Source organism: Triturus cristatus, chromosome 4_2 (genome assembly GCF_964204655.1).
Source record: "Triturus cristatus chromosome 4_2, aTriCri1.1, whole genome shotgun sequence".
In the NCBI taxonomy this organism is placed as follows: Eukaryota; Metazoa; Chordata; class Amphibia; order Caudata; family Salamandridae; genus Triturus; species Triturus cristatus.
Genome location: NC_140586.1, coordinates 739,994,689 through 740,010,592, shown reverse-complemented (window position 1 = coordinate 740,010,592; position 15,904 = coordinate 739,994,689). Strand labels below are relative to the sequence as shown.

Below are 15,904 nucleotides of genomic sequence, written 5' to 3'. Positions count from 1 at the left end.
TTTTGCGGCGAATTGAGGCCCCTGACGTTCCAAGAAGCGATCGTAATTACCATCTTATCAAAAGTGGTTTACCTCTATCCTCTCGCAGTCCTCCCTCCATGTCCACCATACGTGTGAAGAAGTTGCCCACCCCCAGCTCTGTCCCCCCAAACATGCGGCTGCCCCAGACCTCTAATGTGCTCCTCTGGTCACCACCAGCTCCCCCCTCCCCCGCAAAAACCAAAAACTAACAAACCCCAACATTACCAACAACCATTTATGATAGACAGAAGGTAGTCTGTCGCCAGTGTGTGTTTCTCCGTTTCCGGACAGGTTGGTACGGGACACAGCCGGAGATCCCATCCGCGCCCCTCCCGGTTGCTAGTGAAACCTGTAGAGTACACCATCTTTTAAGAAGCGTGCATGTGGCCTTGACCTCTCGACGTCCTGTGCGGCTTCCTCTAATGTCTCTTAGCCAATACTAGTTTGCAGGCCTGTGGAGCTCATTCGCCATATGAATTGGCCTCGGAACCCTGGGTGTGGCTCGATCAGAGTCGTAGGATGCGAGTGTCCCCCCGGGTACAGCGGACCACCATCCCAAGGATCCACAAGGCATAGGGTCACAGAGTTGGTCTTTAGCCGCCCCAGCTGTTGCTATCTTGATCAGCAGCATTCTGGAGGCCAGCTGTCCTCAGTGCACCAATTATTTGTGCCCACCGTTCATGCTCATGTTCCATTGGCGGTGTCTCTGACTGGCCCGATCAGGATCCCCTGATTTGTCCATGGTCGTCCCTGCCGCTTCCTGTTCGAGACCCAGTATCGCCATACCCTCCTCCAGCTCCATAATGTGGCGCATCTTGTTCTTGAACTCGGTCAGTCCGAAGGGGTAGGTCCATCGGTAGCGGATGTGTACCTCTCGCAGCTTTGCCGTAATGGGACTGAATTGTTGTCTTCTCGCCAACGTGGCCGGGGCCAGGTCCTGATAAATGGCACAGCGGAACCCCTGAAAGGCGATATCGTTTTTCTTTCGGGCTTCCTGCAATACGGCTTCCTTCACCTTAAAGGAGTGAAACTTCGCCAGGATATCTCTCGGTCTGCGGCTGTCCCCCGAGGATGGGGCCCTTAACTGGTGCTCTCTCTCCAGTTTAATCTTGAGCTGTCGTGGGCTGAGGATTTCTGCAAAGAGTCCCTCCAGAAAGGTCTCCAGATCATGACCTTCAGCTCCTTCTTCCAGGTCCCGGACCCTTATATTCTCCCTTCGGGCCCTGTTCTTCAGGTCCTCGGATTTCAAGTTTGCTAGAAGTAGTTGTTTCCGGAGGTCTAGCAATTGCTCCTGCGCATCAGTTGAGCATTTATCCAGGTCTCGAGTATGAGCCTCCAGGTCCAGCACCCTCTGGCCGCCCGAGTCCACATCCTGTTGGAGTGTCGCCACTTGTCAGCAGGTCCGATTTGAGCTGTTCCTTAGAGGCCTGGATATCGTGGCTTAGCTCAGCCCTTAGTTCAGTCTTAAAGTCCCTCAGCGACGCCAGGAGATCCTCCCTCGTGAGCGCCATGGTATCCGGTGAGTCACCCTGCGCCGTTACTTGTCGTTTCTCTGCTGGCGGAAAGAAATTGGAAACCGTGTCCTCTTTGGCGGCATAGATGCGCCTTCCACTTGTCGTCTTCTTGTGGAGGTATCGGAAAGCGCCCAAAAGTGACTGTAGGCCACTATAAGAGTGTCAGGCTTGGCATGCCGGGCGCAGCGTCGCGGCTTGTATCCGTTTCCACCGTCACCAACAGAAAGCGGAGCTGTTCTCGGGGAACCTCATGTGAGCCTCGGTTCAGACGCCTCACAGGGTAGAACCGCCATCCGGGGAGCAAGGGCTGGTGTCCCCACCTTCGCTTTCACCACTTCACTGCTCAGAGTTGCAAAGGGAAAGCAGCCCCAGTAGTGCCACAGTCAAAGGGTCAGGCATAGGCCCTGGCGGCCATGTTAAAGTCAGGCATTCTCAAATGGTCTTCTGGTGGGCAAGGATGCGCGGTTATCACTGGGACTCCCCAGCTCCCTTAATTCATTCACGCCTGCATTTGCTCCCCATCGGCCCCCTGGAGTCGCTCACCTGTATTGGGTGGAGAGGGGGGGGCGCGAACTCTGTGCCGTGCAGCCTCTCTGTGCCAGACTTAGAATGGACAAGGTTTCTGGGCTGCCATCACACCTGAAGCCCGCTCCTCAGTCTCAATCAGTGTACCAATGGGGGGGCCGTGGGGAGATTGTGGGGATCCTTCAGCAGGCGGACGCCGATGCAAGCAGCACTGCCCACCATTTTGCAGAGGTCGCGTGTCCGCAGAGCTACCCCCTACAGCTCGTGTCCATGATTGCAGCGTCGCCGCGCCGCAGAGTTCGCTGTGAGATAGCCTGCGGGGAGCCCAGAGAGACAGTCTGGGCACCTCCTCGGGGCGTATGCACCCCGTCGACTCAGGTCCGCGATGCGGCCTCCATTTCACGAAGCTCCCGTCTGCCGCCTCCAGCCAGCATGCAGCGACACCCCGGCTCAGGAGACCTCCATTTCGCCTTCAGGGACCTCCATTTCGCCTTCAGGGAGCTCCGCTGTAGTCCATCTCGGGGCAGTCCCGTGAACCAGGTGAAAGGCGGTGGTTGGCGTGTATAATGCCGGGATTTGCGGCGCGAACCAAGAGCCGAGGTAAGACACGTCTACCCGGCCATCTTGCCTGGTTGTGACTCTCCCCCCCCCCCCCCCCCCCACCCCATTAAAGTTTTTGATGGCCTCCAACATGCACTGCGTGTGAATGAGAATGTGTGAGTACCAGGATGTAAAAGCAATAAGTGTGTGAATTTGCAAGAGTATATGTGGCTCTTAGAATGAAAAGCATTACTGTGTTTTTGTGTGAAACTAGATGTGATTCAGAAAGCATGAACTAGACTTAGGTGTGTGAGGGGCGAGTGTGTGTGAAAGGTATTTAGACTTTTTTCAGCGTGTAGGGAATGTCTGTTAACAGTCTTATCTCTTCTTGTGATGCTCTGATTATTTTGTGGAATTTTGTTTATCTCTTTAAGAAAATGGCAGCTTTGTGAACAAATGATGCAGCATGTTTCCCATTCAGAAGATAAATGTAGTGGTGGGGGAGCTAACAAATGTACATGGAGAGCGGAGCCAAGGGTCTGGCTTGGCTCTAGGAGACCTTGCATGAGCCGAGCCCTGGAGATGTTTCCAATGTAAATCATCCAACAAACAACACTTAAAATAGGTTAAAGTATCTTCATAAATAAAAAAAAAAAGCATATTTCTTTAACATGGTGCGGCTTTGACATTTACCGGTCTCATCAGACAATATTGAGGTATAATTAAGAAAAAGGGACATTTGTAAAACACAATATTTGCCTACGATCACAGATTTTGGTCAAGTGGAAAAGCCGGGATAAATCCAAGGTTTTCTTATTTCACTTTGTATATATCAGCCACTAAATGAGTATATATTTATCTCTCCTTTTTATGTCAAATGGTAATGTTTTGTTTTTAACTTTATGCATAAGCGTACAGCGAGTGCAGCAGCCACATGAAATTTTGGCTCATTTTGGGCTCGAAGTTCCAAAAGAACCTCGGCCTGAAGGTGTCTCACACACCTCTGGACAAGCGTACTTTAAAAATAGCTACTCATGAGGCCAAATCTAGGTTTATTAATCAGGCAAAGACCAAGAGTTTGAAGCAGAAAGTGGGCGCAGTCGCAAAGAGCAAAGTCTGAACGTAATAATTTTTTTATGCTCTGCCCGAAGAATTTGACAACAAGACAAATGTGATAATAACTTTATTCTGCCTTGCCTAACTCATCATAACATGCTGCATTTCGAAATATTACCTGGTACAGAGATCTTTGCGTATCTAGTATATTCCTGGGTATAATGGCACTTTAATAACTCTGGTGGTTAATGCACTTGCTGGAAAGAACTGTCTGCATTCTTCTAATCAAAGGTTTGACTGAACATAACATTGAATAGAGGATCAATGTACCCGCTGTAATGCACAGCATGAAACCTGCAGATCACATATTTCATTTTTTTTTATATAGAGCTCTGTTGGTTACTCTTTTTTCTGCAAAGATCATTGTGTTACCTGCTGGTCACAAGCTAAAAACGTTGTCATATAGTTCAGTGGTTCATGATCCTGCATCAAGGATATGCATGCAAACTACAAGGCAAACGTTAAGAAACCTGCTCAATATTTTATTATTATAAGGTTGCTAAACTAAGGTTACTTTGATTAATATTAAGGGTTTATTGGTAAGTACTATATAAATGTTTAGACATTTTAACAATGAGTGCATATTTTTTGCATACAAATTTTAGAAAGGTAAAAAACATAGCCCGCCCCAAGCGCCACCCACAATCCACTGCTTATTTTTGGTGAGTACCTGCACTTATTTTTTTCCATTTAAAGCACTGATTATAATCCCATTTATTGTTTCCTCTTTCGTTGAATTTCTAAAGTGCATCTCGTCAACAGTACTCTAATCTTTAATATCACAGATGGGCTAACTGCTAAACTCGCAAATAGTGACATTAAAATCCCCTATCCAAATTATAAAAGTATTACGTTTACTTCCACATAAAACAAATTGCGGTGAAAACTTTACCTCTTCAGCTTGAATAGAGGGATTTTTAACACAAATTTCAACATGCCATCCCCCCTCTTCGCCCTTCTGGCAGGAGAGCTTAAGACCTTTTGGCAGAAGGAATAAAAGCCATGAATGGAAAACATGTCCGTCGTCCAGATTTCTTGACAATAAATAATGTTTTATGAGCTAACGGATGTCATCTAATCTATATTTGAAACTTTAGTAAGGGCACCCGCAATATTCAATGGTGATAAGATGTGGGCTCCTCGTATTTATGGATGTCGATCAACCCACAGGAAACTCTACAATGGTCACCACTGATTCAGAAGTCGTGGCTAGAGCTTGGAACTCTAAATTCACTTGTTGGCATTATATGCAGTAAGGATTTTCAAAGCGTTCTTAGCCGGCACATTGTAATTGACCTGGTTTCCGTTCGCCAACATTTGTCCCTACATGAGGAGTGGGCACAAATTAGTTATAGCTGGGTTTGGCCTATAGAAACACCGAGAGGGTATGCCAGTATTCCATTGTGTTTTTAGACAAGTATTTTAGACTTTAAGTTTAATGCCTAACAAGCAGTGGATTTTTAAAATTAACCACCACACAGTCCTCTCTTGTTTTTTTGCAGCGTGAACCATCTAGCCCGCTGTTCAGGAGAATGTCATTATACAAATCCTCTTGATATCCCAAGTTTAATCCTACCCAGTGCTCTCCTATGTGTTTCGAGGCTGCCCCATCCTCATTTAATCTAGCAGTTACAGGTGATACATCCGCAAGTACAATGACATACGGTGTACAACCAGGTGGTAATTGTAGAATGTCTTTACAATTGGTAAAGACTGAATTTACCACAGACATCCCTTGATGAATTGCTTGAGAGTGAGCTCTTTACTTGGGCTCTTGTTGTACCACCTTAGGGGCTACTAAATGTGTGCTCACATGGGCTTCCTGTGATAAACTAATGTCTGACCTCGTTACTCCCGTACAACTATGAACAGTATTGGAAGCAGTGGAGGGTGAGCCATACCCGAGGTATTAGTAAAATTGGAGATCGAAAGGCTTAGGTTTACATGGAATAAAACCTTATCTACCAAAGCCACATTCTCTGCTTCCATGTTTATGCAAAAATTATTAATGATTATTTCAAGTTTTTTTTAAAAGAAATCTATTAGATAATTCTCTCATCTGGTTTTGCATACTCTTCGTTACAGACTTTTCGGAACAGCCATCATTGCTCCCATTATTTAATAGATTAATGTGACTCTTCTTGGCTTCTGGGATTGTAGAGCGCAGTGTGCGCACTGACTTTTCACAGGTTCTACCAGCGCCTTCCTTTCTCTTCTTTTTATACATAGGGATCTAATTGAGATCGCATGTCCTTTCATTGTGTGACGGGGCAGGGGCGGCAGAGACTACAAACAAGAGAATGCAGGGTGGTCGAGTACTTTATTCTCAACCGGGTACAGGGCTTCTGCCAATAATGTTCGGTACAATGATGGTCTGTCTCCGGCTTCCTCAGTCTTTGGACTGTCGGGTTGACACTCAGGGCGACACGCTCCTATCCGCTCTTCAGGTCCGCTGCTGTTGACTCCCCGGTCTGGTTCCCTCCGTGTCTTCCCTCCGTCGTATAGGACAAAAGAGACGAAAGTACTGGTTAGGTCGGGGATCTCGTGTGCCGGGACACAAGTAGGGCCGGGAGTGAGGGAAACCAAGTGCTTGTAGTGCTCTCACTCTCTCGTGACTGTGAGGGGAGGTGCACGTGTGAGGGGGGGATACTAGGGCAGGGTACTGGATTCGGTCTCGGTGTTACGGGTCTGGGTTTATCAATGGTGGTGAGGTGGCTTTCCCCAACCAACCCGCTACCCTTCCACGTACCTGCTCGAGCCACGCTCCTCCCCTGGGAACGTGGCCGGGCGCCTCGTGGTAACGTTGGCCTCCTGGCTTGTCGGTGTCGTCTTCGTTCGGTCTCCCTTCGTCCGTACTGCTACCTCCGCTTCTCCCCTCTCGAATCGTCCTCCTTCTCTGTACTGAATCTCCTTCCGCCTCCTGGGAAACGCCGTCCGTCGTCTTCCGGAATCCTACCGCTTTTGTGTAGCCTAGCAACGTGACGTCATCGGTGGGAGTGGTCTCGTCAGTCTGAAAGGCGAAGTTAAAGGAGCCCTGTCCACTTTCCCCGGGCCAGTCCTGCGTATAATAGGGATAGGTCTCCTCCAGTGGTCCTGTCACTTCGGGTTGCTGCAGGGGGAGAGAAGGGGTCAACGAGGCATCTGGTGTACAACATTTCGGATTATAGGAGGGCGGACCTACAGTATCGAACGCCCTGTCACACATTGCTTCAGGTGTATTGGGCTGTAAACAAGCAGCGGTGGGAGAGCTAAGCGTAGTAATCGATATTGGCCTCAAGGTAGTTTCCACTGTTCCTCCATTTCATGGACCGACACCCTCCTTCTATAAGCCATCCTCCCCGGTGTCTGTTGAAGCTTGTGGTATCAAAGGGAGATCACACGATTGGCACTAGACTCGTCAATCTTTTCCTCTTCTGTCTCAATTTAGGACATTACCCCCATACCAGAGGTTAGATGTTTGTAATAGAGGATGTTGATTTAACAACATCATCCTTGCTGTATTAAAAGGACTGAGCCTTAATTTGCTAACGCCACAAGGATAGATTGCAAAAGCCTACCTCCATGCAAAAATGAAGTTGCCAGGGTTATTAACGCTTCAGGGCCAAAAGGGGTAGCCCAGCCCAGCCTCAAACCGACTCAGATGGGCTTGCTCTTGGACTGGTCTTCTCCTGGATGTGTGTTGCTGGCTCAAGCCCCTCTTTTGTAACTCCTCTAACCACCTCCAGAGTGGGCAGGGATTGTGGGTTCTGTAGATTTGGTCCCCAAACAACAGTCACCAGCCAAGCGTCAAACCAGTGGGAGAAAGTGCATCCCGCGCTGCGGTTTCAAGGTTCTCTTTTGTAGATCCTGTCCCTTCAAAGCATGTGGGATTAGGGGCCTTGTAGTCCTGGCCTCAAACAACAATCACCAGGTAAGTAGTAAACCAGCTGGAGAAAGCACGTAAACCAACTTTGGTCTTTATTTTTCCCTTTGCATTCTTACTTTTTGATTGACAGGGATGAATATCTTTCACGTTCACAGACAGATTTCAGGATTTGTTGATTTTTTATTACGTATAGTTGCACCTCCTCCATGGCTGTTTAACATACTCCAGTCCATTCTAGGCAGTTGGTCAGCACTGGCGGACATCTCTAGATGTAATTATTAATTATTTGGCTGTAGTTTGGATCCATTTGAGACATTTTTGATTTGTTTGGGGGAAGTGTAAAGATAGTAGGGTGATGCATGCCTGTGATCAGTCCAGTTTATGGGAGATATTAAAGAGGTTTCCTAGGTGCAAGATGAAAGCATATGATCTGCTGTGTTGGGTGGAAGGTGTAATGACGTACCATATACTGAGGAAGGAAAGCAACTATGAGTAGGTGGTAGCCTACCACTGTACAGATTCTGAGGATCCAATAACGAAAGTCGTACCCATTGGCTGATCGTCACTATTGATGTTGGGATGAAGCTGAGATCTGTGTATTTTATTCTATGATTGCTTTTGATGGAGATGTGCCGGTGGTTGCTTTTGTTTGTACCATGCAACTCTTCAACTAATAAAAATGTGGTTATAAAAAAAAAAAGGATTCTAAGGGCCAGTATCACAAGGAGCGACCAGCCACGATTTTAGTACCCGGTGACCTACAATTGCAGAAGAATGTGCATGGAAGCCGGAGACGCTACTGACCTGGAAGATGGAGCGAGAGCCTCGTCCCTTGCAGAGAAAGTGTGTGTGACTATTTTGAATTTCCAGCCGAGCCTGGGAGGTGTGCCTTACTTGATAGTGCGAGTGCCACCAGGCATATTGAGCCTGGAAGCACGGCCTTCAGGTTACATAGAAAACCTGTTGAAGAAGATGATTCTTTGTTATTGAGAAGGATCCTATGAGACGGAAAAGGCCAGTAATGTCTGCCTTGGATCTAAGGTTGTTGTTGGAATCTATCCTATTACCGCAGAGGGAGGGACACTGTTTGATTGTGTTAAAAAGGATAGGCAGTGGTGTTGCCTTAAGTGGTGGAGGCCAAGTTGAACTTTTTGGCCAGGCTAGGGGGCATGCAGAGCGTGGAAGACCATTTATCTGAAATCAGTGGGTCTTTCAATATTTATTGCAGGTTTATGATGTAATCGATGGTGCCAGACAACTGAGATGAGCATTCGGAAATTGACTAGAGACTGACGTGAGGCGCAAGTAATTCATTGATTCCAGCTGAGTAAACTAATTGCTGACAGAGCCCCACTAGACCCGGTGGCTTCTTCACTCTAAATTACCACAGTTTTCGCCATGCCTCAAAATTACTACAAGATTAAGGGGTAAAAATCAATATGCTTAGTGAATAGCCGACATAATGTTTGTTCTTTTGTGTTGTGGAAAGGTTCAATATAAAAAAGTGAACTTTTTTTAAAAAATCAGCAACGATTTTGAGTGGATTTTTTAAAAAAATTTTTTACTGTGTTCCTCTTCTGGCTTATAATTATTGGTTTCATTTTATTTTAATATTTTGAATTTAGTGTAATCGCGAGCTAAACCTTTTTACTGAAATTTAATCTAATGCATTTTTTAAGGCTTCCTAATAATTATTGCAGTAGGATGTTTCTTCAGCTCATTTAAAGGAGCTCAGGCCTGGTTTTCGTGCAGATTTAGAGTAGCGTTAGAGAAGGTCGTCATTTCGGTAGAATGTCTGAAGTGGTGAAAGTTCTGCCATTGTAAAGCAGGTCAGCCCAGGGTTTCTGTGTTGCCTTTTCAGTATAGTGCACGTGCTGCCCTTGAGAATGAGCTCGCAGTGTGTAGGGTCTTCCCGAGGTGGAGTTTTCTTGCATGTCTGGTGAATGCCCTATAAAGTCCAGGCTCTGCAGATGGAACTCTTTATACAGCTCATCCTTTAACTATGAATGCGACGACTTTGAAACGGGATCACCTTACTTTGATAGTAGCTGGTCATGTTGTTGAAACGATCACCATCTTGCTTTGGTATTCAAACTATTCAAGTCGGCATGTGTTTTTTTTGTTTTTGTTTTTTTTAAATTTCTTTTAAAATTTACTCATGGTTGCTTGCAAAAGAAGACCTAGCAACAACAACATACAATAGCATTGGGTTGCAATTAGATAATTCGTAGGAGGTAGAGTATCACGTTTCGCAGACAATCGCACAGTGGCCATTGGAAGTGACTTTGTGGACCACACACAGAACAATGGAGGAGGCCTCACTCTCACCCATAAGTCCCTGTCGTCCTGCACCCTAGACAAGCACCTAACACAACTCATTGGAGCTATGACATGCCATTCCCTATTCTCTTTAACTCTGCTATCACCTCCGTCTCCTCTCCAAGCCTCTCAGACAGAACTTAATTGATGAATTCTTTGATCTCCTCACCACTTCATCTGTCCCACATGGTCACACCACCTGCATGGATGACTTCAACTTCCTACATACACTACATTAGCTACAAAAACAAAAAAACACACGAGACCCCCTCCTCAAACTCATAGACACACTCAATGTGGTGCAGAATGTTTAGCATGTCAAACAACCAAAAAACCCAAAAAGAGCACACCCACGACCTTGTTTTCTCAATATCACCAACAATCCAATACAAACCAACCATACCCCTGGACTGACCATTGATCTGACTACTTCAACATCCCAATCTCTCTGTTCACCATTCTACTAACAAACCAAGATCAACCTAAAGAGGAACCATTCAGAGCTTTCAAAGACTTCTCTATAGATAGTGCGAGTGAGGATTGCCAGCATTACGCTATCACCTCTCTGTCTGACGCCAACACTCTTCTAAATAACTTCAGCACTTTTTGGGGGAAATGGCCCAATTAAATCTCACACGTGCAAGCCAAAGACCTTGCTGACGATCAACAACCCACCTGCCCACAGGGAAGAAAATGGAACTAAAACTGAACTAATGATATTGAAGTCCCTCTGTACAACATGCAGAGAGCTCATCACATCAGCCAAAGCAGAGTACTATTCCAACACCACCAACAAACTCACTACTAAAGCAGAACGCTTTTCAAGAAAAGCACTGCATCATCACCCTGCCAGACCCACCTGTTCCTCACTCAACAGAAAAGTGCAATGCCATCAACCTCTTCAGTCAATTCAGAAGATTCGACTACACATTAACTACACCAAGCCTGCTTCATCTCTTACTCCCACCCCTTTCCGTAGAATCCTGAAGGGTCATCCTTTGAAGCCCCCATCTCTTGCAAATCTCACTTACCTACTCAACTCCCTCAAAGCCGCTTATGAAGAGGTCTTGCTTTCATTCTCCATCAAAGTTCCTACTGGGGATGCTCTAACCCCTTCTCTCCATTGTCAATGCCTTCCTCACTTAAAGCACATTCTCAGAAGCTGTCAAGACAGGTCAGATCCTCCCACTTCTAAAGAAACCTACACAAGACCCATTAATGTTATTTCCTACATGACTACCAGTCTGGCTTTAGCTCAAACTGAAGCACGGAGACCGCTACCTTATTCATTTTAGACAATGTCCTCCTGACCACAAATATTGATCCCCCGCTTCCTGATATTGCTGGACCTCTCAGCTGCCTTCAAGAAAGCTGACCATCCCACCCAAATATGCACCCTGGAGTCTACAATAGAATTCCTCTAAAGTGCCCTTCAGTGGTTCTCCTTTTACCTTTCCAACCAGGACTAGTTTGTTTATATGGGCGCCTCCAGGTCCCAAATGATTCCTATCGCCTTTGGAGTCCTCTAGGGTCCCACACTGTCCCCAGTCACGTTCACCCTTTACGTACAGTTGCTTGGTGTTCTGAATGGAAATAACCTCAAGATTTACCAATCTGCCAATGATGCACAACTCTACATGAAAGTCTATTCTGCTTCAGACATCAATCCATCAAACTCTGCCTGAAGATCAACCACACCAGGTTGTCGGTGCCTATCTGAATCGCAGCCCAACCAAGACAGAATTCTGGTTATTTGCCTATTACAACAAACAAGAACAGTACAAACCTGGCTTGATGACATAAATCTTGATGGCCGAGAACCCTAACTTACACTGTATGGTAAGTCTCATTTTGGATTCACCCTGGACACCAGCCTCGCCCTCTAGGAATAAATTGACCGAAAAAACAATTACCTAGTTCTACCTATGTCTTCGAAAGAAAGAGAAGCAGTTTTTTCAAGAGAGTGACTTAAGAACTCTTCTTCAAGCCCTCATACTCTTGCCTATGAGGAGAACATCCTGCTCCATGGCCTCTTAGACTCTACATTGGTGCCTTTTAAAGGCATCCTACACACCGCAGAATGTCTCATCCTGAGTTGGAAGAAATATGATCACATTACCCCTAACCTGATGGCACTTCGTCGGCTCTCCTTTCTGTCCCCCTAATCTTCAGAATCAGTTGAATCATTTACAAAGCCATTGTGACCAGCACCCCACTTACCTTGTGGACCAGCTCACATCTCTGGTGGCTCATGGCACAACTGCAGCCAGGCCACCATCGGACTACATACTAAGGAGCGTGAAACAGAAGGCAGCAGGCCTTTTCCATTTATGCACCCAGGATCTGGACAGCATCCACATACCCATAATGGCTGCCCCATACTTGCTCCAATTTAAGAAAGAGTTAGACACCTCTTTAAAGAACACTACATTACAGGGCAGTAAGACTGCTACCTCTCCTATCACGTGTCTGTGTGGTTTCCTCTGACCCTGTACTGCACTCTGCTTAGTTATTGGCTGGGTTCACACTGTACAAATACTACATACAGGCATACATACATACAACAAGATATGCATACGCACAAGAGGATGCTTAACCTCTATTAACCAATATAGTAAGACGTTTCATTTGGGAGTTGTGTTTGTGTTGTAGACCTGCCAAGATGACCTAGAGAAATTAAATGGTGACTAAACCATCTTCACAAAAGCATGTTATGTCAGAAGTTATTCGTTCACGAATATCACATGGAGCGAACGCTCTAGAGGTTATATGAGAAAAACGAGACCGAATGTGTAAATGGAACAATGCAGGGCTCTGATTAGAGCTTCACGCTTGCAGAGGAGTAGAGCATTATGTAAGTACCACAGGGTTGCAAGTAAGGGCCTGGATAGCATAGGGAATGGAAACTTTTGTGCAAGAGTCTATGAAAGAAAGCAAAACCCAGGAGCATGCTGCAAAACTCAATGCTACAGATGTACTGGAAGGGACGTGAGCAAAAACAATGGACATAATGCGTGCTTAAAAAAGTAATTGCCTGGTTTCCTTTAGTCCTGGTGATTTTTAGATCCCATTCCAATTATTCAAAGGGAAAGACCAGCATTGCCAAAGCCAGTCTCTTGCCTATCCACTGCATAATATAAATTTTTGCCACTGCTTGGAGAGTTGTGTATCGGTAAATACATTTAAAAAATCAAAATGAAGTAGCACAAAGTACTCCGATTTAAAAAGCAGAAGGGCTGGCAACATTATCCTACCTGAACTTCCTAATAAAGTAAAAATGGACGGCAAAAGGAGGGAGGAAATTTTTGGGGTAGAGGGTGGGGGAAGGGAAGTGCACACGAGAGGGATTACAAGGATGTTGGGGAAATAGAAAAAGGAGAGAGAATTACAATAGGGATAAGAACTTGGGCAATAGCAACAGGTAGCAGAAGGGGAGCACACTGGTGAGAAACGGGAACCCAGAGCGCATGGGGAGAAAAGAACATGGACCAGAGAGCAGCACACAGCCGGGTGAGGAGGTAGGAATGAAGAACACTGCTGGAAAATGCATGCACTCTGATGGAGTGCTTCAACCCAAAACAAAGTAGTTCCCTAAAAGTGACCAGTGGAAAAACCACAAGGGCTGCAGGGAAGGGACAAACACCAGATGGACAGGGTAACCATTGAGTAAGAGACCAATAAACCGACCATTGGTTATCAGTGGGCAGGCTTTAAGCCCACTGGAAGGTCTTTGTATGCTTATACTAGGTCTTTTAGCAACTAGACAGCATGCACTGTCTGGTAGGCTCGGCCTAAAAAGCAGGGTGAAACCTGAAGTTTCAGGCACACAACAATAGGGAGAAAAGACAGAATTGAAATAGACAAGAAAACCATCCAGTTATGAGCAAAATGCTGTCGCCAAAGCGGACACTAAATGTATTTTAAAGTATATGTTACAGTGCTTTTGTGACCGACTATTAAAGCTGTCTGTAGATGCATCCTATTGAAAGTTGTAACGAGACCTCAATGGGTTAAAGTATTTCAGTACTGTAACCACAAAGGCACTTTGTATCAACACAAACCAAAGAATGAAACCAGACCAGGTATGCTTTGTACTCAACTGTACTAAAAAAACAGGAGTTCTGTTCAAGACCTGTAGATCCAATTTGTCATGAACAGGCAAGAATGGGGCGGACAATGTCACTAGTGTTGCATGTGCGTCTGTTCATGACATGGGGACAATAAGTAGGGTATTTCAATGCACTGGTGCCATAAACTGATGTCATCACCGAATGCAACTCTTGACGGCTATCAAGGCAGAACTGGCAAACCGTCACAAACGATAGGGGGCATTCGTCAGGTGTGCTCTTTGGCTGATAGCTGTAAACTACCTTAGAGTTCTTCATGGTGTGGAGAAAATGTCACTGTTTATTTTCCTCTGTTTCCTGGTGATTCGTTGCATTTTGACGCGAAGCAGCAGAGTAGGTGTGGGAAAAAAACTACATGCAGTGTTTTTTTCCTTTTGTTATTCACTCTTCTATACTGTCATACTTTAGCTCTTTGTTCATTTGTGGTGTTCCTTTTTTGCGCTCCTCGCCTGCGAGAGCTATAGTCAACAAGTCAGTTTTCTGTTTAATAAACAAATTTTACACACAGATGCCCAGGTTTCCGATGTTAGCATTTGTGAACTCACTGGAGCTTGCAGCTTTTCTTACAAGGCGTGTCCCCTTCACCCCGGCCGAGGGACAGACCCCACCGCCATAAAATGGAATATAAAGCACCCTGACAGAAGCACCAAGGTGCTGGACCTTGCAGCTTTCCTTACAAGGCGCATCCTCTCCACCCCTGCCGAGGGACAAACTCCTCCGCCACAAGCTGCTGTGATAGTATAAGATTATTATTAATCATTATTATTCCTACCAACTTTGGCATTGACATTATTGCCCTTTATTATACTATTTTAGTTTTTAAATCATCAGCAGCAACATTTGTGCCCCTGTGCTGCCCAGACAGGAAGCACACCAGTACCGCCACTGTAACAGGAGGCAGACCCACAACCCCTCCCACACTTCCAACAGACAGCTCTACAGTAAACAGTCTGTGTATTGTTTCTTATTGCTGCAATTTATCTCCCTTCACTGGCTCCTCACCCGCCCCTTCACTCTGCCCCTCTCTCCCTCTCACTCTCCTCCCCTAGATTGGTGCAACAGATGCAAGTGTTTAGGCTCTGTTAATCTGCAGGAACGTTAATACCCTTAATGCTGCCACCGTTCTATTATTTTTCAGCTACACTGATTATATTGATATGCCAAAACCATCCAAACATCCAACAAGGTGCCTACTATACAAACTAAAGGACACAGAGAATTAAAATGTTTTGTTTTTAGGAATATTGTTAGTTTTCCGTGGGAGGCCTGCACACGTGGACAGTTCAGAAAGCTAGCACATTTCACTCTACAGGGGGCCTACAGATCAGCCGCTGCGTACCAGGCGTCTCTTGTAGTACAGCTCCTTTGAGTGTGTTTGTGTGTATGTAGTAGTCCAGGCTCTTGGGGCTCGCTCGATCCAGGGGCATAACGCAGGCCCCTGCTCGGGGCTTCATTTCAGCCGGTGTCTGCCAGTGGGCACATGGGCACTTACTTATTAGCACTTGCTCTTTGTGCGTGCTCGTTGGCACCGGCTGCTAAATAATGCTTCTAGATGCGTGCAAAGCACCTCAGCTAACGGATGCTTAATCTCCTGAAATGTGAACTGGAAACAAGGCGGAATGTGACCGCATCAAGCTACTGAGGATCACTCTGCTTGTTAGCTGCTTCCTAACCTTGTGCTGAGGTTGAAACAGTATAAATTCACTGCGCCCTCGTGTTCGCTTTAATCTTTTAAGAAACCAAAATGTGCAAACAATGTAAAGGGTACATTTACTCAACAACCCAATAAGGCGAAAGTACGGGCAGCACAATGGGGGTTGTAAACAGCATGAAGCCTTTTAAAACTTTTAATGATGATTTCCAATGTTTATAGTCTT

The 15,904-nt window shown here is 45.8% G+C and overlaps 1 protein-coding gene across 1 annotated transcript in view; it reads left to right on the top strand.

Annotated features, from left to right (window-relative positions):
- RNF11 (ring finger protein 11) overlaps positions 1-15,904 on the top strand; it is a 179,851-nt gene that overhangs the window by 91,159 nt on the left and 72,788 nt on the right. The window lies entirely within an intron of this gene.